We start from the raw sequence: 26,463 nt of genomic DNA on the forward strand, positions 1-26,463 counted from the left end.
CGAGAGGAGATCCATATGTATGGACCTTGTATATCAATATGCAAGCTAGAAAAGTAGTAAAAGCAACATATTTAACATACGTACATATGAGATGAAATACTCTGAGCTTAGAGATAAATTGGATGTAGCTCTTATCAGTATAACAATATATCAGAGTGGCACTGAAAGCTCAGCTTTTCTTTGAGAAATTGCTTGCATTTCTGTCATATTGGCCCACAGTGATGCAAATAACCTGGAGAAACACAGAAGTGTTCTGTAATTTATCATATAAAGTGGAGGATTTGCTTCACTATGAAAACTCATGCCCTTTTTTTCTCCTAAGCATATGCTGCTGAAGCTGAGCCTGTCAATGTCAAGTACATGTCAGAAACAAGTTTTTATGGTTGCATTGCAAACTGCAGGAAATGTTTACATGCTACTAATCACAGTGGCTCTCTCCAGTGGGCACAGCTATACTTAGGCACAATGTGAAATTGGCTGCCATAAATAAAGTTCTTCCTCAGCTGTTTTCATAAGGATGTTGCATACACAGCTTAAAACCTCTGCATTGGTTTAAAAACAGAACAAAAAACCTGCCTGTGGTGCTTAGCTCTTGAAAGCAACCTTAAGTGTTTTTTTTTTTAACAGTTGATAGTTGTTTCCCAGCTTTATTACATCACCTCCATTTGTACTGCAAGATTGATGTAGGAAATTCTGTATAAATGCACTCCATCAAGAAGCCATTGTGTCACCTTGGGTTCCTAAAGATGTTCACTGCAATGCAGCGTAATTGGCAAAGCCAACACGGAACAAACCTTCATGATTTATAAGTTACAAACACGAAGTCTTTAGGAAAGTTTGCTAAGTACTTTACAGGTCACCTTTATTTTTTCTGCCACAGATGCCTCGCCTCACAGGTTTCCTTTATGTCATTCTGTCCATATTCTGTTTATTATTGAAGTGAATAAAGTCACTGTATGTTTGGCTGAGTAGAATGTAAAATGTAGTTTTGGGGGGTTTACCTCAAAAGGGGCAAAGCGAAGAAGCACCAAATAAAATATGAACATTCATTGGGAGTGAAAAGTTTTCTGGAAAGAATGCAATTAATCCAGTGTTGAAAAATAATGTTGAAATTTATCAATTGCATCAAAGATAGGAGACGAATTCAGTGTGTATGCTGCAAAAGCATGTGGAGGAAGCTGGGGACAGCAAGAATGCAGAGCACTGTAATGATGATGCCAGCCAGCTCCCTAGACAGCAGCATATCAAACAGTCTGTCTTGAATTTAGTTCATTTCTAAGTAGCAATCATCAAGCAGATCTGCTCATTTCAGCTGATATGCTGAAATTTAATTCAACTTTATTTTGTAGTTAACTTCTCACAGAAAAAAAATGCATCACCTTCTGACCAGCTGTAGAGTTGATTGAAATACACAAACTACAAACCTGTCCATTTTTAAACTCGTGGAAACTTTTGTGGATGTTGAGACCCTGTGGAAACTTGTGGCTTCCTCTACTTTGTGTCACGCAACTGAGATTTTTGTTGTGAGTAATGACTTCTCTTTCTGATGCCTGATGTAAATAGCTGTGTTGTACTTCTGGCCAAGTTTGTCAAAGACCCCAGACCTACGAAGACAGTCTGAAATTTAGACACACATAAGAAGGTTTAAATACTTCTGTACAGCATTCCTAGAAAAACAGACCTAGCAAAGCCAGGATGAAATTTTAGTCCTAAATATATTATAAGTGAAGCTGGTAGTGCTGCCTATAATTAAGCTTGCCTCACATTTCCCATTATAAGACCCTGTTTTCAGTGGCATATAACTTTGCCAAATTTTAACTGTTTGGGCTGAAACTTTCCATGCTGAATGTCTGCCTCAGATGAATTGTTTGGAAAGCTTCAACAAAAAATGGTTTCACCATTTCTGGGAATGAAATTAAGAGAAAAATATTTTCTTTTGCCCATGCAAACTTAATTCTGGCATTTCCTGAGTTTTGAGCGCTTGGGTCTGTAGCCTTGATGTTTTTGTGTATATATATATATTTACATTTCCTTTAGAAAGGGAAAGTTCATAAAATAATGCCTACATGCATTTATTTGGATAACCAAAGAATGTTTAATTTGATGTGAAAACTGTAAATAATTAACTTACATTAGAAACAATCAAATGATACTGATTTATTGTTTGTCTTTGGGCAAATCGATTGAGACCTGATTTCAGCAAGCCTTTCTCTCAGAAGGGACTGGACTGTGGGGAAGCTTTAAAACTGGTCTCTCAATCTTTTTCCTTTCGTTATTTGCATGTGAAATACAGCTAAGGAATGCTCTTGTTGCACGGTTTGCTGTCAGGCTGAGTTAAAGTTTACGGGGCATTTTGATTTGAGTTGTTGGAATACACCTCAATGTCACCCAAATCTATCTAAGTAGCAGGCTTAATGGTTAGCTGGCTCAAGTGGGGTATCTTGCGTTGGGTTCTGTGGCAAGGTTTTGGTACAAATGCACTAGTCCTTGTGTCTCCAGATACTGAGAACTTCTAGGAGAAAGATTATTTTTCTAGATGCATATTAAATGAAGAGGTAAAGTATCAGCCACCGAGCTTGCACGTACAAGGTGGTTCAGAAGGTGCATTTATATGAAGTTTTGTTCTGCTGGCTCCAAACATCTTGAGCAAGGCTGAACTCTCCTGCTTGGAAGGCAGCTTAGCTGTTGTTTCTGCTTACCGTGCTGGCTGGAGCTGTTTTGCTTGTGCTGCCCCCTGTGAAGTGATACACAGCCAGTGCAACGTGGTTGGATGTTATGTTGTTCCCTGAACGGCTGTTAAATGTCAGAGGAGGATTCTAGACGCTGGAGAAAATACTTGGGGGCTAAAAACATGTTGGTGTTTATGTCCGTGAGCTGACACGAGTGGAGTGAGAAGAGAATGTACTAGGTGGGGGCACAGGACTATATTCTCTTTCCATTAAGACATCACATCTGCAGAGTGATGATGGATGCTACTTCTTTGGTCCTCTTTCTATTCACCTTCCCCTGTGTGTTCAGTGAGCAGTCTCCATGGAGCTGTGAGCACAGTGTGCCCATACCAACACTAAGTGCTACGCAGGACAGCTGGAAACCTTGCTGGAGCCTTTGAGGCCCAGCCACGTATTTGTATTTGCTCTTTTTGCATCCCAGCTTTGTCTTCTTCCCTTTTATCTTCATCCCTGTTGGTTACTCCTGACTGTAACTGAGAGCTGGCGTAGTCCTGCACAGAAACGTGTTGATGCTTTCTGTTCATTCCTCGTATTTCCTTTCTGGCAGAACGTAAGGTGAAGCAAGGGAAGGAAGCAATTACAACTCTTCTTTAAATGCACGTCAATCCCAGGGAGAAGTCCAAGCTGGTATATGCTACCTGAGAGAAATTACATTGATAACTTGTGAAAGAGGGGTGCTGCCTGCAAACACTGCCTGTATCAGAAGCAGACCCACACTTCAGAAATTGCCATGTGATACCTCAAAAGAGTCCCTAAAAACTCTCATCTCATATCCAGGATTTTCAGTTATACAGGTACTGGTGATGAGAACTTCAGGCTATCTTCACATTTCCTGACTTTTACCACAGATGTGTATTCATTGTTTGTTTGTCATTGTTCACCTATCCAAAGTATTTCAGAGAATAGTGTCTTCTACTGAAGCAGAGTTTTTAATTGAGACTTGGTTGGATTCATTCATATTTTCAATCGAGCTTTGTTGGGTTACAGTCTGGAAATGAAAAAAAAATAATTCACAGGAGTATTTTGTATGGTGGCTCCTAAAAACCACATCAAGCTTCTGGGACCCTTTCCATTAGCCTGGACTGGAGGAGAAGAGTCTTTGAAATTCCTACAGTTGAATTGGAAAAGGATACAAAGGGTGACGATGGTGAAGCACAAAAGTGAAACACCCAGTTTAGTGCTCTGTACCTGGTCATAGCAGGAATGGGGCCCTCCCCGCTACCCTGCCTTTGGTGTGGAGTAAGGAGGCTGAGGCTGGCTGTAGGACAGTGCAGGGTGGTTAGTTGTTCAACTTACTGAGCAAATTTGAGCGAAATCTCAGTTAGTTTCACTAACAGTGGGGGAAAACAAAAATAGTTGGGGAATGCAGGTGGAGGTGTGTGTGGTGTCATTCTGCAGAACACAGATGCTCAGGCTCGACTGTGCTGGAAACTGTTCCGATAATGAAAATGTAACTTGCGTCTTTGGGCCCCTGACAGATCAGATGATCTTGTATGTGTGGGAATGGTCACTTTAGTGGTAAAGGTAAGGTCTAATTTTTGCTGCATATTTGATGTTAATTACTGGATAGAAATCTTTTTTTATTTTTCTCAAATAAAGAGTAAGTTTCTGATTGAAGTATTTGTGAAGTAATAAGATGGAGAGTTGCTGTGGAGTCAGACAGGTGTGTAAGTTATATCATTTGTTGTCTTAACGTTATTATTGCCAGGGGTTTTTAGTTGCACTGCCCAGGAAATTCTTTTGAAAAAGATGGTGCCAGCTTGATACATTTTTCTGTGTTACTGGCAAGAGCTGTGACAACAATGAAATCACTTTCTGTCTCTGTGATGCAGGCCCAAGGCAAGACTTTTTGCTTTTCACAGCTTTGTGTGTACTTAACTCTAAGTAGAATTAATTCTAGATGAATGTAGTTTGATCAAAAGAGCGTGCAGCTCTATAAATGACCTTAACTCCCTCTTCAGGCTAGTAACAACTGCACTCAGAGGTGGTGCAGTTCTCCCTCTTCCAATGGTGGTCATTTTCCATTTAAAAAAAAAAAAAAAGACAAAAAAATACTAAACCTTTGCTCCATCCTATCAAGGAAGGAATTACCAGAGGACTATAAACTGCATTCCCACTTCAAAGGCTTTTGAGCTAACTTGGATTAGACTTCTGTCTTGAATGCTCTCCTGTTGAAGGGCTCCATCCAGCAGCTAACAAGCTTGGCCCCGTTATGTCTCTGAACTCGGTCCCTCAAAAATGGGAGTGGTGGTATATACCGAAGGGGAAGTTGTTTGCATAGCATTTCTCTTGAAATGTTGTCTCTGTCTCGCTCTGTTCCTAAACCACGTGTGCATTCTTTCAAATAAAATTTCAATGGATGTGGTATTTTCCCTCACTTCCTCCCCTGAACGGGTGTTGACGTGCTATTAACCAGCTGCGTTGTTCTGCTCCAGAGATAGGTGCCCTCGCAGCGTGGCTCAAGTAGCTCCTGCAAGCAGACAGCTTGTATTAAGCTGTTGGGATCGCTCGAGACCAAGGTTCCAGAGGAATGCTATGTCTGTGTGGCAAACGACCTGGAAAGGTACTTTGTTGCGTATGTGGAATTGCGCTTCCAACACGTATCTATTACAGCCATCAGACCTCGTTGTACAGCTTTTGTTCTCAATTCAACAGAATATTGAGGCAATTCTATACCTTTCCTGATTGAGGTTCAAATATATAACTGAAAATCTGATGTACTGGATAAGAGCCTTAAAAAACTAGGCTTTCTTCAAGAATACTTCTTGGAAAGAGTATGGCAGGAGGGTGAACTTCAGAGTAACTGTGTGGAGCAGTGGTCCCTATATGTTGTAGCCCTTGCTTGCCTTTCCCAGCTGCTCAGTGGGCTTTTCTTTAGTTTGTAGGCTCTTAAGCACAGGAATGATCTTTCACTCTTATTTCTACAGTCATCTAAGTATTTTTGGTCTGGAATACCACAGCAATGTAAATAATATCTATAATCTTGTGATGGGCTTCCAAACGAAGTCCTGCTTCTGTAGTTGAATCTTTCTAGGAGTATTGGTTGCTCACCTTCCTTTTGGGAAACCGGCTTCTGTAAGTTTTATTGATAGAGGAGTTTGCAATATTCTTTTAAGGCAATTACTTAACCGTAAGTAGTGTTCCTTTAGTACAGTTTAAAGCAAGGCCACATTTTGAGTTTTAGTGCATTTAAGTGCAGTTATCCTCTCGTGAACATAATGCTAAAAATTATGCTAGAAAAAAGGCTCTGCGGAAGTCGAAGATGAGTTCAGGTTGGACATTATACACTGATTTCCCAAGGGGACTCCTTCAGAGTGTGGAGAAGCAATTTCAGCATTCATGTTTCCATTGTGACATAATTACTGAGGATTTTAGTATCTTCGTTCATCTTATAATTTGTTAAGTTGTTTTGGATTATGCTCCCAGAAGGGGGGGGGATAAACCTGAATTAGAGTATTTGAGTGTTGGGATCTAGAAAGAAAGTCTGAATCAAGAAATGAGACTATACTACTTCTTTAGCATAAGAAGCAGGCCGGTTACACTCTCTGAAAAACAACTTTGAAGCAGCCGCACTCAGCTCCATGAAGCTGCTAACGCACATTGCCGTATTTCTCGTGAGGCTGACAATGTTTGCCAAGCGTTGACCGATGCCGTAATGTAGGCCAAACACTTGACAATATTTATATTATCTGTAAAGTGGCTGACAACATTTAATAACATCTGTGAAGTACTTTGGGATGTTAATGATGTATTCAGCGAGGACCTGAGGAGCTCTGCAGCATTACAGCTAGCTGGCCACACTTGTGCTGTGCACCAAGGGGCACAGCGCGCACACGGACACGTCTTCGGTGCTGATGCAACTCCAGCCCTGTGGGGATGTGTCAATGATGGGCTTAGTACAAAATGTCTGTAAAAATGGTGATGTCCATAAAGAGCTTCTCTCTAGGTAGGGGATTTTTTTTTTTCAGTAAAGCTGAACAGCTGTTAAATGACACCAAGTTAGGGTCTACTTTCTTTTTGGGCACATTGGCTACCCTTATGATTAAGGTATTGAGCTCATGCTTGGCACCTGCAGAATTAACTGCATTTTTCATACAACCTTGGTTAAATTGCTTAAGCTCTTCATGTCTCACTTCTCTATGTGCATTAGAGACTCCAAAGACCTTCAGAACATAATTTCTATCACCATGTGTGTGTGTAATGCAAAGTGTGTCAGTCCTGGCTGAAGTTATGTGCTCTAGAAGCTATCGTTAATACAAGTGTTCAGACTCCAGCGTGTGCAGTTTCAAGTGGATTCTGGACTGTTCATCTGAGTGAGGCTACTGTGCACTTCTAGCTATGTGTAAATAATTTCTGTGCCTTATGGACCTTGTACAGCAACTTAAGAGCCTTGTGAATGAATGGGAGGTTTTATGTAAACATAGTTATTACAGTGTGTAAGGATACTGATGGTGGCTCTAGTCTCACGGGACCTAGAAGTAGAAGTCATCGCTGCAGGAAGCAGAAAAGGGATTGAGTCAATGATGAGAAGAGCAAAACACGTGTGTATATAGATGTATCTGCTACAATATCCAGCCACACGTGCTGTAGCTGTGGCCAGAAATAGTCCTTGTGCGCATTCACAGCTGAATCATACTCGGTGTGGTGTGAAGCCTTCAGAGATCTTCACCTTGCTGGATGTGCTGGGGTAGGGTAGGTTCATAAGGCTTTGGGATATACTGGTATACAGCAGAAGATGCCCAAATGAAACAAGTTTTACTTTAAATATATAGGAATGTCAACTTGTGGAATGGCAGTGTTCTGAAATCTATCACTAATTCTGGACTGCTTTAAAAATGGAGGTATCCTATCAAGATGAATGCAAACTGTGTACGTGTCTGGCAATGGAAATCTGTTTTGAAGCTTTCTGTGGTCTTGAAGTAATCTTTTTTTCATAAGTGGGAAATGCTATTTAATTCTTCACCGTTTCTTTTGTCAAAGTTGTCTTTTCACTATTATTTCTATCTTCAATTCTCCTCGAAAAAGAGCAAAATTGGTGAACAGTAGTTTTCAGGACAACATTGTTTTCCTTTCTTTCTGAGGGCTCTTTGCTTGACTGAAAGCTTCCTAAACTTCATCACAAACACTGGGGCCCGATTGTGTGGTTCAGCTTTTACTAGTCACGTATTCTTATGCCAGTAATTTCTTGGCTACAAATCGTTGCAGTTGCAACTTATTAGATCCTTGAGAAACTGATTGCCTGTACAAGTCGTGTGCTTTTGTCATGCAGGTGATGAAAATTGTGTAAAACACCACCTACCATGCCATCACTCAGTAGCTGAACAGAAGCCCACCTGCCTGCTCGCTGAGTAGCAATTCTGTGTAGTAGCAAGACCGCAAGTGTCAGAAAGTACTCTTCATCCTTAATTTCTTTTGCAAGTGAGAAGTAACGCTTTGGGTGTAAAATAAATATGCTGCTTGAAGAATAGCATATTCTTCAAATGCTTCACAACAGTTAATTTGTTGTGGGAGGAGAAGTGAGAACAGATCGTTGTGGTGATAACTCGTACTTGACCATACTGATTCAGTTTTTCCTCAGGCTTGGACTTGGTGTTCCTGCAACTGCCTAGTACTCTAGTTTGTACGGAGGGAAAAAGTGTTGATTGTGCCAAGGGCACAAGATCTGTAATTAGACTGAAAAATGCAGCATCTTCCCTCTGTCAAGCTGCTTCAGTTGCACAATCGCAGTTTCTTGGATCCCCATTCAGAGAGCGTTACACGGTCCTGCTCTGACACACCAATTTACTTTACTCCCAAGAACTGCTTTATTGGATTTATAAACGATTTTTCTTAGCTCCATAAAACTAGAGTTTGACTTACACGGTGCTGGTTTTACAGTTTTAAAGCTTGTGCAACATAAAAAATGACATTTTTACCGTGACATCCTCATTATGCATGAGCTGCAATGCCTTACATAGTACAACTGCAAGGTTCCTTTTCAGAGTAATGATCCCCAGCTCGTACCTGTGGAAGAATTAAAGCAAACATTTAGACATTGCTGGGATCCATTACATAATAAGAAAAACTTTCAACTTTGCTGACAGCAGTCTTTTACTTGGCTCTTAAAATTTAGGAGATAAAAAGGTAAGAACTGATCAAACTGGCCTTCTCCTCCTCCTCCCATGAGGGCTCTGTAAAATTCAACAGGTGTGAAATGGCAGGAGCACACTGCAGCCCAGCGCTGCTTTTCCTTGCGTGCGTGCGCTCCGAAGGATGCTACCATGCCTCTGGGCTTCTGCGCATTACTAGAAATTTTACCTGCTGCTTCTGTTTTGTAATTATTTATTGTTTCTTCTGGCGTAAAGAGAACAGATGAGTTACTTTTTCTTACATAGTCATAGGCATTTCTTCACCTCATACCTTTTTCTTAGAGAAGAAACAAGTTTCGAGGTGGTAACTGCGAGCTGATGGTCAGCCTCTGATCTTCAGCTAAAAGCTGCTCATCAAAAATGCTAGTGCACAGAATTTGCAATGCTGCACACCTGCTGGTGGTAGAAATAAGAGGTGGAAAACCTCACTTTTTGAAGTGTTAAACTAATTTCTAGTTCAACAGTTTCAAAAGCAATCTGGGTATGTGGTCCTCAATAATGCTGTATCAGGTAGTTTAATATAAGATGCTTTATCTCTTACAAACTTTGCATCCATCTTTCCTTGGAAAGCTTCAGCAGTGCTGTTAATATAATGCACCAGGCTTAACTAATTACTCGTGTTGTGCCAGATGGGTGCAACCTGGCAGCTGTGTTCCTCAGAGGCTATCGTGTTGCAGGGGGGTTGAAATACTGCTTCTAAAAAGAAAGAGTAGCTGAGATGGATGCGTGCTTCTTGAAGGCGCAGTCATCTTTAGAGACTTCTGGGGTTGCTAATGGGACGAATGGGCTCAATGTTTTTTAACCACAGATTTTTTAAAAGAATGCTGGAAATACATTATATTGACTTACACTGCTGATAGAAGGAGATTCTGTCCATTATAAAGAAAGAAGCTTAAACTTCAAAACCTGGTGCTGAGTTTCAGTTGAGATTTATCTTTCCAAATATCAGAGAATCAAGTAAGAGTGAGAAATCTGTTAGGAAATATTTTTTGGCTCAATTTCAGATGCCATGTTGTTAACTTAAAGCAGATCTGTAACGTGAAATGATGCAAAAGGTCCTTGCGTTCATGTTTGCTGTATATCGATGCTCTCTAGACAGTTGCAATTGTGGGTCCTGTCAAAGTCCAAGCAAAAGCTTACTCAATGGCATGTTTTCAACCCCAATAATTCATCTTACCCTTCTCAAACAACGGCAGAGACAAAGGATGAGGCCCTGCACTCCACCCATCTCCCCTTCCGCAGCCTGCAGTACATGTTGCTGAAATGTCTAGCAACAAGGCTGGATGGAGCAGTGCAGACTTCCAGAGCAAATGGGTGTTTTGCATCTGTGTAAAGTTTTGGCTTTCCTTGATTGAAATCCCATCCAGAGGAATGCTATACACACAGAACTCAGCTTTTGGCATCATTGCATATCACTATTCATGATGAAGACTTAAAACCGAAAAGCTTGTGCTCATAGGCCATGGCATTGAGCGAGTTTATCAGCCTACAGGAGCAGGATGAACAATTTTTTCAAGTCCATGGTTCTGCAAAAAAGGGGGGAACTAAGAAAGGAACAGGGACTTACTATCTTTCTTTTATTCTGTTCCTGGGCAGCACAGTAGTGACAAAGCCACAAATAAACACAACAGATCTCCTTAAGAGACTGAGTCATGTTTCTGAGTTATGATCACGATTTCTGGGACAATATACAGTATATATATACACACAATATATACAGTCTGTAAATATACTGCAGAAATCATAGTTTATGTTCTGAGACTTAGAGATTAGCCTTGTTTGAGCTGAGAAATCAACAGTTAATTTCTCCAGCTCCCTGCTTTGGAAAGTCACCTAGTGATCTGTGCAGCACATTTTGCTGCTGTTCACTTCTGTACGCTCAGGTAATGGAGGATCTACAGAGATTATAAATAATAATTCTCTAGATGCTTCATTAGGAAGAATGCAGTCATGATGGCTGATTCTTTTTAATCATAAAAACTGACTTCAGTTCTAGCATTGCCAGACAATCTAATTCCGTGCATAATTGTCTCTGCAGTTGGAAAGCTTTTCTTAATTTTCACATCTTCCTTATGATTCTTAGTAGCTCTATGCTACCATTTTGAGAATCCAAAATGTAACTGCAACACTTTTTTGCAAGTCAGCAATTTGTCTTAATGAAGCTGGTTTTCACAGGTATCAGCCAAATTTCTGCCTTTATTGAGGTGATTCCGCTATATTTCTACATTCTGCATAATACTTAAATACCCGGAGTGAAAAGAGAAAGTAGATAATTTCTTTTTTTCATCACATATCTACTAGAAGACTAATACAGCATCTTTTAATCTTTTCTGTTCTAAACAACGTCAAAATTTCCAGGCTTTTTTTGGATATTTTGTTTGAGTACTCAGTTCAGTTGCTCACTTGCGTAGTTGATTTCGTGTTTTCAGAGAAGTTTTGAAAACAGGTTATAGCTTCTATAGGGAGCTGAGATCCCTCTGATGCTACGAACAGTTTCTCTCACAGGCTATTCTTTTGTTTATATATACATATTTTTCTGCACCACAAAGTTGCTATCTGATGTCCAGAGCCCATGATCATAATTCCATCATTTTCTGTATATTTGGTATCAGATATGAGATATTCCAAGCCTCTGATTTGTGTAATTTGATTATTCTTGACTAAGATTAAATCTTGCGTTTTCCACATTGAATCCCAGATTTTTCCCAAACCACTCGTACAGTTTGTTTTTGTGCTTTGGTTTCTGATCCACTCTCCCTTTGTAGCCCTGGCTGGCTTGGTGTTGGCTGTGTGCTTAAGAAACCTATTTCATCATGTGAGTTATTCAGGAAAATACTAAATAAACCGTAGCAAGGGCAGACTGAAGCCGAGCAGTGCAGGAATCAGTGATACCAACTTGGTCAGCACGGTTTTCCACCCGGCTTTGCACATACATCTAGACTAAGAAATGCTCAGAAAGACAGCGTCAAAACGTTGCTAAATCAAGTAACTCCTCCTGCTGGTCTCGTTGCCCTGTCTGCCAGTTTTGATAATTTAGGGCCTGGACTGCATCTACTGCTTTTCCCCAGTCTACAAAATTTGTCAGTCTGCTCTTGGAGGTAGATTGCTTTGACATGATTTGCTCTTGAGAAACCCATGTTGGCTGTTAGTCATCTGTCTCTTGCTTAGTGTTTGTGTAATGATTTGTTCCAGTGTTTTTCCAAGAACTGAAGTGAAAAGGCGATTGCTGCAATCTCTGAAACTTTCAGATTTTCTCAGCGTATGCAAGGATTAAATGCATCTGCAGCAATTGATTGGTAACACTGGATCTGTTTGTACACATGCACTTTTTTCCCCGATGCTAACAGGAAATTTTATCTCCGTTCTGCTGGGTTGTCCTACTCCGCTGTTTATAATTTCTCAAACTTGTGGCTTGAGTTTTGTTGGCAGTGTAGCCAATTAGCGAAAGCATGTTCCAGATGACAGAATCTACAGGAAAATGCTGGGACTAAAAGCAGGGATTTAATGTTTAATAGGAAGTGTACAATACTTCATTGCAATTTTAATTAGTTCAGCTTTTGGCACTCTGTAATGGTGGTGTTTTGTGTTTAAAAACAAAAGCACATATAGCAAACAAAATTGTTTTGTTAGAAAATAAACACAAAATCTTTCTTTCAAAGCTCTGGCAGTTCCTGAAACCAGTCAGTGCTGTGTTTCTCTACAGTGGTTGAAATATGTCAGGCAGGTGTTTCAAAAGTCCTTATGCTGCAGGGAAATAAACTCTGATGTAATCTGCCTAATTTGACTCTTTGAATTACTTTCAAGAACACTTGCTGTTTGTAATGGAAATAGCTCACCAACCACTTCAGAGGGGACTTTGTAATGTGAGCTGGTAAAACTCTGCAGGTGTAGTGGGTTTTTTATTTTATTTAACATCTTAGGTTTGTTTACTTTAATGTGTTACTGAAAAAGTGACATAAAAGTGGTTTAACAAGTCATTTTTCATTTGAAAAATGTTTTCTTATTAACAAAGTTAACATCCAGTATTCTGCAATAGAACTACTGACTCCAGGAAACCACATTTTGCCCAGGAGAATATGTTTCCTGAGGCTGAAATTCCCCAGAGACTTTTGTTTGGGATTGTACATACCTGAGGCATTTTGGCGTAAGCATCAATTAAAAAATGGGAAATGGTGTTTTCCTTGCTAATTCTTGGCTACTGAATGGAGGTTACTAAAAGCCCTCTGTTTTACCAAAGCTGTTTTAATTTGTTTTTTCTTCCTAATTTAAGTTTGTGAATTAATCTGGGTTGGCCTCAGGAAAAAGATCCCAAGGTGTCGGAGTTCAGCATTTAACCTATGGATTTAAGCAGTTGTGCTTGACCTAAAGTTGTATGTCTTGAGCGAGTGGTCATTTACAGAAACAGAAAATCCGTCTGTGATGCAAACTTGAAGATGAGTGTTGAACACATAATGCCTTGTAAGTAACAACACTCAAACACTTTTAAGCTGGAAGGAAATCCAGTGAAAAACTGACAAAGACCGACAAAGATCAGTTTCTAGGTTCTGCTCATCGTACCTGTGAGCATTTATGCCCAATTTGAATAGTGCATTAGTTAACTTTATTGGTGTGTAGACTGTTAATGCTATACTTCAGTAGAGATTAAAAAAAAAATGTTTAGTTTCAAGAAGATGCTGTTTTGCATGTTTGCAATTGTGGGGCTTAGTGGAGATAGCAGAAATCAGGATTTTTTTTTTAAATTTTAAATAGCCCTTATTGTATTTTGTATTGCTTTGAATAGTTCTGACTTCAGATATACAAGCACTAATGCAATCTTTCAAGCACCTGCTTGGCACCTGCCAAGGTGCAGAGCTCTCTTGTTGGTGTTGTCAGGCTCAGTAGCCAGTTTTAAACGTCCATAAGCTGCTTATTTCAGAACTGAAAGCAGAGCACTCATTTTCCAGTCAAGGCCACCATTTGCCCTTGCCAACTCTGGAGTTCTAAATCAAAGCCATTTCTGAATTATCCAAGCACAAAAAAAACCTGAAAAATAAAGTTGACAGCTGTGAGGTTTTCTTTCCACATTCATCTACCTCAGAAACAGCTGAATGGATTTATAAGACTTTCCAAAAATATCCCCCTCTATGCTAAGGGCAGAGTTAAACAGCAGAAAAACTTAGCAAATCTACTACAACTCACTTTGTTTTGACAACTCTTGTCTCTTCCTTATTTACCAATTGAAGTAATTTACGCAAGTGTGTTTTGTTTGTACTAGTATTTCAGGGATGACTGCTCTGCGTGTACATTTCTGTGTTTACAGAAAGGTTGGTTGCAATTCATTATTTCCCAGGGTGAGGAGCAGAGTATTAGTCAGAGGTCAAACCATGACTGGAGCAGTCATGACTTGTGAACATTTTCTAGCTGAAGGTAAAACTTGAGGAGTGACCCACAAGCAGAAAACAGTCTGACCAACGTATGAAGTGAATATAGACAGTCGGAAGAAGAAGGAAGGGGAAAAAAGACAAACCAACAACAAAACCCCACAACAAAGCCCCATAAAAACATCTTCATGCCATTTACAAAAACGCTTGGAAATGTGATGCGCAAGGAAGATGTCTGATATTTGCACAAATAGTGCTGTTGGCTCTGTATGCCCAAATGAATGACATTTCTGTCCTAGTAGTGAATTTAATAGTTTACAAACAAGTTGAAGCGAGGTTCACAGTTGCTTTGTATTTCCCTGAAGCTGCACAATGCCTAACAACTGCTTTCATCTGATTGTATCCACGATCTGTGCACACCCCGGTTAGGGAGAGCAAAGGGTTAACCAGTGCCTCCAGCACCTTCCCTTTGAACGGGCCGTAATGATTTTATGCTCTATAATTTGATCACATAAGTGGGAAGCCATAATGAATTAGTTGGTTGTTGTTCCTGCAAGTGTGCATTTTATTACAATAGGCACATCTGGGGAGCACCTCGTGCTCTGCAGCATCTATAGGAAAGGACCTGCATTCCAAATCAGAGCTGATTTTGACTTGTAAGTCTGTTTTTATGAGGTGTATGTGTGTGCCTGCCCCAGGAGAGTGAGCGCTGTTTCCAAAGGGGCATTTGGATACCATATGCTTGGAAAATAATGGCTATCGCTCAGAAGAAGCAACATACCTCCTCTTGGTAAATGCTGCAGCCCTTCTTAGTGAAAGGTTTCTCTCTACAGCATGCTCTGAGAAATGACGAGTGATAGATAAAAAAACGTGAGTTGCTGTCTGCGATCCGTTCTGAAATTTAAGCTATTGAATAGGTTTTGAAACTGAGGTTTCAAAACTGAAATGTTATCTCTGTGTTCAGTCACACTAATATCAATGAAAATATTCCTGCATGCTCTAGGTGACATGAATTTTGCCTCATATGAGTTCAGTGACTGCATAGCAGCCTTAGTGTTTCATTTGTGAATTCAATAGCTTTATTATTAAACCAGAACCGGTACTGGTATTTAACCACGCTTAGATTCAGTTTGGTTAGGGCCCAGGGTATCTCAAGCAAAAATCGAAGCCCCGTTCCTGGGAGCATACAAAAGCGGGGAGTGTGAGCTGGGCAGTAGTCTTTGTCTTGGCAAAGTGTGCCCTAGATGATTTAACAGCTCCTGCCAGCTCCCCATTCCAAGATTCAGCTGTTTTAAAGTGCGTAAAGACCACATTGCAATTCAGGACGCGAAAAAAACTGCTTGCATGGATGTAAAATCAGGGTTGTTAGTGCCTGAAGGCTCAGGCTGGTGCTTTTTCCACCTGGCTCAGTTAACCTGCAAGGCTGAGCGCTGAGCAGGTGTGCAACGGGATGGGGAGAAGCCTGCCCTAATGCTCGAAGCAGGAAGTGTTTCTATGGGAGTTAATACTGATAAGCTGAATTTGGGGTGTGGAAAGATCTGTGAAATCCTCTAGCCTCATTCTTCACTCCATGTTCTGTGTCCTCAGTCACTCCCCAAATAATTTTGTGCAAGCCAACTCCAAAAATCCAGTCCTTCAAAATGCAGTTGTGCAGCAAGAGGCCGTCTTCAGTGATGCGGTGACAGGTCACAATGCCTGGATGCGGGGCAGGAGCAGGCGCTGCAGCCTGGGGCAGGTCCCATGGGCTGAGGCCGAGGAGGCCGTCAGGAGGCAGCAGCTGCCTGCGGGGAAGGTGTTGGCCTGGGGTACCGGTCTGTTCTCACACCTCCGTGGAAAGCACTGGCTGGTTCGAGCAGTTTGCCTAAGGTAAGAGCCCTGGGTGTGTTTCCTCTTCCTTAGATGCGTTCCGTGGGGTGATGGTGCCTTACTGCGTTACGGTACAGGTCTGTGATACCAGCCTCAAATTGTTGGCTCAGGCGGTTGGCCTGGATCATCTTCGTTAGGTCCCTTCCAACTGCGCGAGCTATTCTATTCCAAGCTAATTGCGAGCTTTCCACTCCTTAATGCCTAAAAAAAGAAGTTTGATCAAAATCTTTAAGCTTCATTGAGAAGTAAGGTGTCTTTTGTTTGCCGGATGGACCATGACAACGTGACATGAGAGTTCAGAAAGCAAAAAGCAAGGAAAAAAGAATCCCAGACATTCTGAGCTGTTGGGGCTGGCAGTAGCACAGCTGACGCCCCGGTGCAATAACCCCTTAGTGGTTACCAGGCCTTCTGTGCGGGCGCACGGCAGCTCAGGTGACTTTGTGTCCCAGATCTGTTGGTTTTGTAGATGTTTTCACAACAGTGGTAACCATGTTGTGTAAAGAACCAATAAGCCACGTGGGAAAATGCCAACATCTATTTAAACACGCAGGTATGTTTTTTGTCAGCCAAGGAAAAATCCCTACTGCAGTCCCACCAGCTGACACGAGACAATGTACAGCTCCAGGGCGTGTCTGTGCCACCCAGCGCTGTGTGTCTGTTCCACACTCTCCAAGTCTGCCTTGGTGGTCACTTCAAGTTCAGGAGGAATATATGCTCAACACGCAGCCCCTGTCTGCAGCGTGGTGTAGTGTTTTGGTGAGTCTTCTGGGTATTGACATGCACATTGAGAGATTCCAAACGGTCAGGGAGCAGGTGGAAGGAACGGGTTATCCTTACAAAGGAGGAAATTCAAAATTTTGAGCATTACTGCATTTTGTTTCTGTCTCATTACTAAGAACCCAGTGGACTTGTGTCTTGCAGGTATTTCTGTTCAAATCACTGGTCAGAGCAACCTACCCTGCAGTGAGACTTAAAACCATCCCCACCAATCCACTGTGACTTGTTATTGACTTTTCACTTTTTTTTTTGACTTGAAGTCATGTTGCCACCGAATGATTCATCATTCTGATTATGAAACTACTGTTTTCTGAGAAGTGAGCCTATTTCTGGCAACACCAGGGAACTTGTTGGCATGAGGCTGAGGATTGTTTGCTCATTTATTCCAGGTAATTTTGTGAGATTTCATAGAAAAAGACTCTCTGGTTCTTTTGCTTCCAGAGGCAACCTATGTAGGCATCTCAGACTTCCCAGTAGGTTTATCCAGAACGCTGCTGTACCTGTGCAGGTAGAGATCCCATACACGAGAGCATACGCTGACCATCTGCCCAAATCAGAACTTCTCACATGTTGCGTGCAACAGGCAGCTTCACACCTGGTGTGCTAAAAAAACTCTGTGTACTGTGGCAAAGTGGGGCTTGGTCTGTCTTGCCGATGCCCAGCCTGCAGTTAGCAGCTCGGAGGCTGGGTTGTGCTGGTGGTCTCACGGCTTCTGGCTGGTGTCCTGTGGCTAGCACTGCAGTGGCATCAGTAACCCTATTTTTCAAAGTGTTTTTTTTGTTTCATGGTCTGTTTGCTCTGTACACGCACAAAAACATAGCATATTTTAGAATATATAGAAATAAAAGTAGAAAAATAAGAATAAAGAGTAAAGTATAAAGCAGCAGAAATAAGTATAAAGATCGAGTAGGTTCTTTCTTCAAGATGGCTTGCCTCAGGTCTGCTTTGAGGCTCAGCTGTGGACAGAACCGAGTTTTTCTGCTCTGAGGACGTGGGGTTGGAACCAAAGCTGGGGTTCCAGCAGGACTTCATTGCAGTTGTAGCATGAGAAAAGAGTTTCTGACTCTTTTTGTGAGTTTCAGAGTGTTTTCCTTCTATTTGAAGGCCGCGTTCAGAAGCTATATGCCTGCATGCACCTGTTTTGTTTAAAAGAACTTTTTGTCCATCAGAGATGCTTGGCAGCAAAACCAAAGAAGCATCTTTGGGTTGAGGAAACAAAAGATGAGTACAAAATATACGCTTCATTTTCTGAAACTAATGGCTGTAAAAACTACTTTTTTGATGTTTTGAAACCTGATGTTAATTAAGTACTTCTGGTTGCCATTGCTGGATGAGTTGCTCTTTCTTTTAGTTCCCCATCTGCAAAATGGGGATAAATATTTTCCTACCACATAGAAAGATCGTGTTTAAAACGTACAAAGTCTGGATACCGATGGAGTGGAGATCATATAAATATCTAAAATAAACACACACCAGGGTTGGAAAACGCATTTTAATTCTAGCAATATTCTTTCTGTCCTTTTTAACAGAGCTAGTAATTTGGAATATTTCTGTGTTGAGAAAGCCATCAAGGCAGATTAATAACACTGTAGATGTTTTATTTTTGTACATGGGCAAGATAATATCATTAATATCTGTCTTCCTTTGGCTGGCTTTGTGTGGATTTTGCACAGAGCACTACATTAAAAAGAGATTACCCTGCTATGACCCACTGAGTTTCCCTTTCCACCCAAAAAAATACAGGAGAGAGCCAGTATGTTTTAGTCCAAATATAAACGGATGTGCTTCACCAGTGCTCTGGTATGCTTTATAGGCTTCTGAATCAAATCAGAATTCAGTGCAAAATGTCCGCTGTGCTGCAGCATCGAGGATCACGGTGATGTCCCTGGTTCAGGACAGCGCCAGCGCTCGCTCTTCGTTCTGCTGAGCAGGCATGGGCTTCAGCGTGGGCTTTCCGAGCACGGTTAGCTCCTGCAGCAAGTTCTTGGAAAACAACCTGATTCAGAGCCGGGGGCAGCCCATGGCAGCCTTCCCGGGGGCTTCGCAAGGCTCTGGACCAGGTCTGTTGTGTGCAGAGGTCAGGGTGTCATTTTTTGAAGGTTTCTGTGGCAACCTAAAAACACAGCAACGTAAACTGTTATATTAGCCTAAAACCCAGGGGGAGGTATCTGAGTTGGAAGGTATGCGTTTGAATTCTCAGTCGCTGGGGTACAGAGGGATTTGCTTGGGGTTGAGGTTCAGCTCTGTTTCTTCAATATACATGGAGGTCTGGGCAAAGCCTCCCCAAATCTGACCTCTCGAGTACACATGGGTTTGCAGGGGAGAAGCGGAGGGAAACAATAATTCTCCCAGCTGAGAGAGACTCCAGTACCTCCCCTTCTCTCACCTGCAGGCAGGATGGGCGGCATAATGCCATCGAGCCAGAGCTCATCTGCAGGAGCTCGGCATTGGGTGTGCTGCTCAGAGCTTTCCTGCGGCTGGCAGGTAGCTGGGCTATGTTGTGTGGCTGCTTATTCATCTATTCTTAGTAAAATTACTCCTAGAGAGTATTTATTTTGTCTTAATTTTTACGTACCGCTATTCAGAGTAGGAAATGTTTTGCCATCTCAACCTTTTGTGGGACAGGAAGCCTGCTTTCTGTTGGTTCTAGCTGCTAGACAAGTGGGAAGGGGCTTTCGTTCCCTGTAGGCATGGGCTTAAACTTTGCTGTGCAAATGTGGCAGAAAATGCCTGATGCTTGATGAAGATGGAAAGAGTTGGTAGTTCCTACTGTTGATTTAAAATGAAAAATCAAAACAAATTTTAGTAAAACTGGCCAGATGGCAGAAATTTAAATACAAATCATTCTTCTAGCATTATTCTTTTCCACCTGGAGAGAATAATTACTTATTCTTAATTTTTTCTGCAAGGAAAAACACCCCTGTATCTGCTTTTCAATTGCTGGACTCCTGCATGGGCTTCCCAGTGTGTGAATGCAGTAAATTCTACTGCTGCTTTACCATCCCCATGCTCAGTTGTCCCAGTTGTATGGTCTCCATTAAGAGGCCACTTATCTGAGTTAATTTTAATTGTGCCTCCAGCCTGGAAGATACTGAAAATAGTGAAGATGGAAAAATATGGACTTAGGATGTTTTCCTCCAAGGAGGGGTCCGCTTTGTCAGCGCTCTGTCCTGCACAGAGAGTGGAGCCACTGACAGGAGCAAAGAGCTGAGAGTGTACAGCATAAGAAAAATGAGGTAGAGATCTCCAAAATGGAGGTTCGTAAAGAAGAAAAATCTTTCTAGCAACAAGGGCAGCTGGCCGCCTGCTTGGTGGAAGACTTGGATTTGTGTATTTCAGAGTTTAGGGGCAGAAGTGGTCTTGTTTTAAACTTGTTCTCTGGCAACCTGGTACTTGGAGAAACCACTCAGTACACTTCAAAATATTTACAGAAGGCAATCACACAAGGAAATCCATAAAGAAAAGAAAATAAACCCAAAGAGGGCAATGACATCAGAAGAAAAGGGGTAAAAGCACAGGTAATTAGTAGCTGGCAGAGCCATTCACCAGTGCAGAGCTCGCCAGCTTCTCTTGCTGTTCTCTGCATCACCTGCAGGTCCTGTGGATTTGTTGGAGGGTGGTGCTTCTGTGCTTGGATGCCTTGTGTTGCTCCTTGTTTATTTGTTAGGCTGTAAAGGTTTTTCAAAATTGCCAGTAGTGTTGTTTCTTTTTTGGCATTTCAGTAGAAAAGCAACAGGTCACAATGGCAGAAGTCCTGAATTCCTTTAGAAGTGCTTGAAACTGAAGGCTGAGGTAGGTTGGAGGGCTTTTTATCTTCCTGCCTGTTAAGATAAAGGAGATGTTCTGAGAGCTGTCACTCTGGTGCCTTTCAAAACTACTAAATTAAAAACAAAATGGTCAAGAGAACTGTGTAGTGGGAAGGGACAAACATCAACTACTGCTTCATTAATGCTAGTGTTTAAAAACTTCTGGTTTTGAACAGAGAAAAACCTCATTAGAACTAAAGCCACTCGTTGATTAAAAACAAACAAGCATTTGTTCCATCCGTATTAGGCAATTTTTATAGATAATAACCAGTTTCTATCTGCAGAATGCTGCAGTACCTGACAGCCATTTTGCAAAGGATGCAAATACTTAGCTCATCTACACCAGTATACCTGCTATCTCTGGGAGGGTGAAGTTGATTTGTATCCCATCTGGACCTAGCTCACAGTTCCCTGTCTGCCCCCCCTACAAATATGTTACTGTGGCTTAGCTGCTGCACATATTGCTGCTGGCAGACCAGGGATGGTTCATTGCAGAAGATCTCTTTCTTCAGATATTTTGCTTCATCTTAGCTGTGCAGAAGCGGTTTGTGGTGCTACTGCCCCTGTACAGATGGGGAAATGAATAAATGCAGTCGGCATTTATTAATTTATTTATTAAATTTATTTGTTAAATCTAATTAATTACATTTATTAAATTTATTTATTAAATTTTCATTTATTATCTCTCATTTTTCCCTCTAGTCTTTATGGTGTGTGGCTAGCAAGCCTTCACGTGGCTAGCTAGCTGCTGTATCCTCAGAGGAGTGTTTGTGCATCGGTCGGTGCAGCTTGCCAGGCACAGAGCGAGGGGCCTGATGGCCTGCTTTTCTCTGGTGGGCTCTTTGCACATTGAAGATGCTTATAACTCCCAGGGACCAAGTGTGGCTGACTTCAGCAAAATCCCTCTCTGTTCCTGAAACTGAGAGTAAGCAGTTGATAGGGTCTGGTCATATCAGAAAGACAGAGGAGAGCAGGGCTGTTTAACTGGGAAAACTGAGCATAAACAGCATTCAGAGTAAATAGCAGGAAATAGGGATAAATTGCTTTCTAGTGGAGAGGCACAAAAATTTCCCCATGTGAGAATGGGTCAAACCCTACTGTCCCCTTGGGAGGGAGGGAGGAGCACGTGCAGTCTGGATTTCATCCAGAGCTCTGTGGCTTTGGTACCTCTGTGCTCGCTAGCATGGGGGTCTGTTTTGAGGACTAACAGGGAGTAGTGCAGAGCTCAGGCTTTTAATCACGCAGCTTTTTTTGGCAGCAGAGCATTCCATTTCTGTCTTGGGAGCCATCCCCCTATGGATACTGAGCAGTATGATGGGATATGCCTGTCCTTTTTCTTTTCTGTACACACATTGTTTACAGACAGCCAAAAATGTTACTCGACTATTCGACCTCCCATATTTGATGAAATGAGAAAGGCAGAGTCGTAGCAACCTTCCGGTACATATTTATGACCTGCTGTCCTTCGACAGAGAGCCCGTAGTCCTAAATCTGCTGCGTGAATCTTCACCAGCTCTGTGACTCAGCCATGCAACCTCCCTCTCTCTGCCTGTCTTGTCTTTCCTGGCTGTATCCTGTGAACCAGTTCGGACCAGTGCTTGCTTGTTTACTGTCTGCTCACCGCGTGGTTTTGTGACCTTACAGTTGACTGCCACCTTCACGGCAAGTGGTGCTGTCAAAAAGTTGTTGGTGGGGTGCAGTTTCCTCTAAGGTGTAATGCAGTGGTTGTTAAGACACTCGATGTCACTGCAGGATGGGATAAGAGAGAGGTGTGGTGTGTCCAGTGTAATGTGAACTCAACACGTGGACTCCTGTGTGCTGAGCTCAAGTAGCAGTGGCCCATCAACAGGAACTGGCTGAAGCCCAAGCCTGGGATACACGAGTGCTTCGAGTTATGGGGTGTGCGGTACTCAGATCCAGACATGACTTTAGACCTGAGTCTCTATCTAAAAAAATTAACTGTTAAGAGTATGTCCATGAAAGTCTTGCTGGATTCTTCCAGCTGTAAGTGCTATAGGTGAATGGTGCCTAATATTGCAGTCAGATTTGAATTCCTTCTTCAAATGTCATCCATTACCAAGAAATAAGGAGTTAGTTTCTGCAGAATGAGAAACATTGCTGTAGTTCTAAGGTAATAGAGGAAGAACGGTATTTTTCATTCAACGCGTTTGAAAGTGTATACTTTGCTGCACTATGAATCTCATGACCTTGATCAGATTTCTCAGATCGAGGGCCCGTGTGATTATTAAATGACTCAGGGTAGCTTGGCATTGTGCTGACATGTTGTGTCACTCGCACCTTTACTCATCACTGTCTCTCCATATCACATTTCAGTAGAGGATGCTAAGAAAAGCAAACCCAGATTTTCTTGCACATGGATGATGTCAGTTGCCCAGTTTTCACAGGAGTTGTTCATCCTTGTTATTGTTGCATTCATACAAAGGTCTGCAAGGAACATCTCCATGGGTTTGGCTGAAATTCTTGTTTCAGTTGAAAGAAAAACATGCTTGACAAAAATTGCCTTCTGTGTCAATAGAGATCTTGCTGTTTGTGACTTGCAGATGGAAAGTCACCAGAAGGGTTGTTGTAAATGGAGACCATTCTTTAGAGCTTGTATTCTCTGTTCTATGTTTTGATGTGTTACTCTTCCTGCAGACATCTGTGAAGTTTCATTGTACATGTGTTTTGGGGATGGCCTAATTCTGAGACCGGTGACCATCAGAAACTATCCCTGATTTCAGGCAGAGTTAAAAGGCACTTTTGGGATCCATGCTCTGAGTTATTTGACTGCCTGAGTCTGTATTGCAGATCAGTGGTAGTGGGAACACACCAAAGCAGCATTCCTTCACACCTTACCGGACCTGTTCAGAAGTCACATTTGCCATGTTTCCAGGATAGCATGGATCATTCATAGAATCATGGAATCTCCTGAGTTGGAAGGGACCCATAAGGATCATCGAGTCCAACTCCTGGTACCACACAGGTCTACCCAAAATTTTAGACCATGTGACTAAGTGCACAGTCCAAACTCTTATTAAATTCCGACAGGCTTGGTGCAGTGACTACTTCACTGGGGAGCCTGTTCCAGTGTGCGACCACCCTCTTGGTGAAGAACCTCTTCCTGATGTCCAGCCTAAACTTCCCCTGCCTCAGCTTGACACCATTCCTGCGGGTCCTATCACTGGTGATTAAGAATAGGTCGGCGCCTGCCCCTCCACTCCCCCTCGTGAGGAAGCTGTAGACTGCGATGAGGTCTCCCCTTTTCCAGGCTGAACAGGCCAAGTGACCTCAGCCACTCCTCATAGGTCTTTCCCTCTGGTCCCTTCACCATCTTCGTCGCCCTCCTCTGGACACTTTCCAACAATTTCACGCCTTTTTTGTACTGTGGTGCCCAGATCTGCACACAGTACTCGAGGTGAGGCCGCACCAGCACAGAGTAGAGCGGGACAATCACTTCCCTCGACCGACTAGCAATGCATCCCAGGGTACGGTTGGCCCTCCTGGCTGCCAGGGCACACTGCTGGCTTGTATTCAACTTGCTGTCAACCACAACCACCAGATACCTCTCTGCAGGGCTGTTCTCCAGCGTCTCGTCGCCCAGTCTGTACGTATAGCCAGGGTTGCCCCGTGCCAGGTGCAGGACCCGGCACTTGCTCCTGTTAAACTTCATGCGGTTGGTGATCACCCAGCTCTCCAATCTGTCCAGATCTCTCTGCAAGGCCTTTCCACCCTCAGCAGAGTCTACAACTCCTCCAAGTTTCGTGTTGTTGGCAAATTTGCTCGAAACACCTTCTAGGCCTACATCCAAATCGTTTATAAAAACATTGAAGAGGACTGGCCCTAAAATGGAGCCTTGAGGGACCCCACTAGTGACCATCCACCAGCCTGATGTGGCCCCATTTACCACAACCCTTTGAGCCCTGCCCATCAGCCAATTGCTCACCCATTGTATGATGTTTTCGTTTAGCTGTATGCTGGACATTTTGTCCAGTAGGATCCTATGGGAAACTGTGTCAAAAGCTTTGCTGAAGTTCAAAAAGATCGCATCAGCTGGTTTCCCTTGATTGACTGGATGGGTGATCTTATCATAAAAGGAGATCAGATTTGTTAGGCAGGACCTACCCCTCGTGAACCCATGTTGGCTGGGACCAATGACTGCATTGTCTGCCAGGTGCTCTTCAATAACTTCAAGGATTATCTTCTCCATAATTTTACCAGGCTCTGATGTGAGACTGACGGGCCCGTAATTGGTAGGGTCTTCTTTCTTGCCCTTCTTGAAAATTGGCACAACATTTGCCAGCTTCCAGTCTACCGGGACCTCTCCAGATTCCCAAGACCATTGAGAAATAATTGGGAGAGGTCCTGCGATGACGTTTCATTCTCAATTAAATACTTGAAATGTCACTGTTGAATGGTCATTACTATAGCTAAGGAACTGATAAACGATCAGTTGAAATAACATAATTATTGAAATAGTCTACCTTCATCTTAAAAAAACAAGTGGTTTGCTCCAGGAAATAAAATACATAGAAGTCAGAGGTTGCAAGAGTCATTTTGGTTGCTGAATTCTCTGGTCAAGCAGAATTATTTGCTAGGAAACACTAATAAGGCAAGTGATATGGGAAGTGTAGGTATCAGACTGCCATCAAATTCAGCCTCAGCTGTTGGCAGCAGTACAGGAAGGCACATTAAACTGGAGATACAGATTTTTCAGGTAGGGGACTTGTTTTTCACTCGTATTACCATGAATATCCAAGTGGGTTTTAATGATAATTGTGGATGTTTTACCTGATGGAGAGAGTACCTTAAGGAATCCTCTAAATGTACAATCATTTCTCTTTTTAAAGTTTCCTAAATAAGTTGAGGGGGTTCTGAAAAATACCAAAGTGTGTAGTTGTGGTGTCAGGGTGGGGACTGTGATGAATTGACTGATTCAGATCAGAGTAACATGGTAGGTTCAAGCAGCTTAGGCAGAAGAGGCAGGGGGCTGAGAATCTGCTATGAAGTGTTTGTGAGCATGCTAAATCAAAGGGGATTTGGAACTTAAAATACCAGGAGTTAGCAGAAAAAGGTGGGTTAAAATCTGTATTGAAAATAATTCCCCCAAACTCAAATTCTGTATGCACTTGCATTTTTATTTTTTATATTGTCTTCCACTTCTGTCCTTTCTTTATGGAGAATGATTGCATAGCCTGCACCTTTCTGGGAAGCTGGATTAAACTTCAGACATGCAGTAATGAGTTCCAGTTCGGAGAGTCTGCTTCATAGTTCTCAAGAGTCAGTATATTAAAAACAAAACAAAAGATTCGATGAATTTTACATTTAGGAAGAACACACCAAACTTCTGTTACACTACTCCAGTTCTGTTGATTTTAACTGATTTGTCTTGGCAAGTAAGTGGGGAGAATATGAGAAGGTAGCAAATTGCAAGATTATGTGAAAAGCCTATGATTTCACTTTACCAGATAGGTTCTGCTTGTTTCATTTTCTATTATATTACAATAATTAGTCAATAGTCTGATTGCTCTATTCAGGGATTAGTGTCACAGACAATTTATCGCAAGTTGAACATATGCTCTCTTGGATGTACCATATTTCCCTGCTTATAATTACACTTCCATTGTGTGCGCTAGTCAGAGAAAAAACTCTTCCTCATTAATATTTGTTTGACCATACTTGTACCAGATGGAGATTAGTGTGGATTTTTTTCCACCTGGGTTAAATCACTGCAGATACCAGTCAAGCTTTTCAAAACAATAGCTGGATTGTGTCGGGGTATTTTGTACCTGCTAAGGTT

General features: G+C 42.0%; 1 long non-coding RNA gene across 1 annotated transcript in view; it reads left to right on the top strand.

Moving 5' to 3' along the window:
- Positions 1-26,463, top strand: part of LOC136786292 (uncharacterized) — an 87,245-nt gene that overhangs the window by 12,286 nt on the left and 48,496 nt on the right. The window contains exon 3 of the long non-coding RNA XR_010824999.1: positions 15,805-16,083. This is a non-coding gene — a long non-coding RNA (uncharacterized lncRNA). The remainder of the gene's footprint in view (positions 1-15,804; positions 16,084-26,463) is intronic.

This window comes from Anser cygnoides, chromosome 14 (genome assembly GCF_040182565.1).
Source record: "Anser cygnoides isolate HZ-2024a breed goose chromosome 14, Taihu_goose_T2T_genome, whole genome shotgun sequence".
NCBI lineage: Eukaryota > Metazoa > Chordata > Aves > Anseriformes > Anatidae > Anser > Anser cygnoides.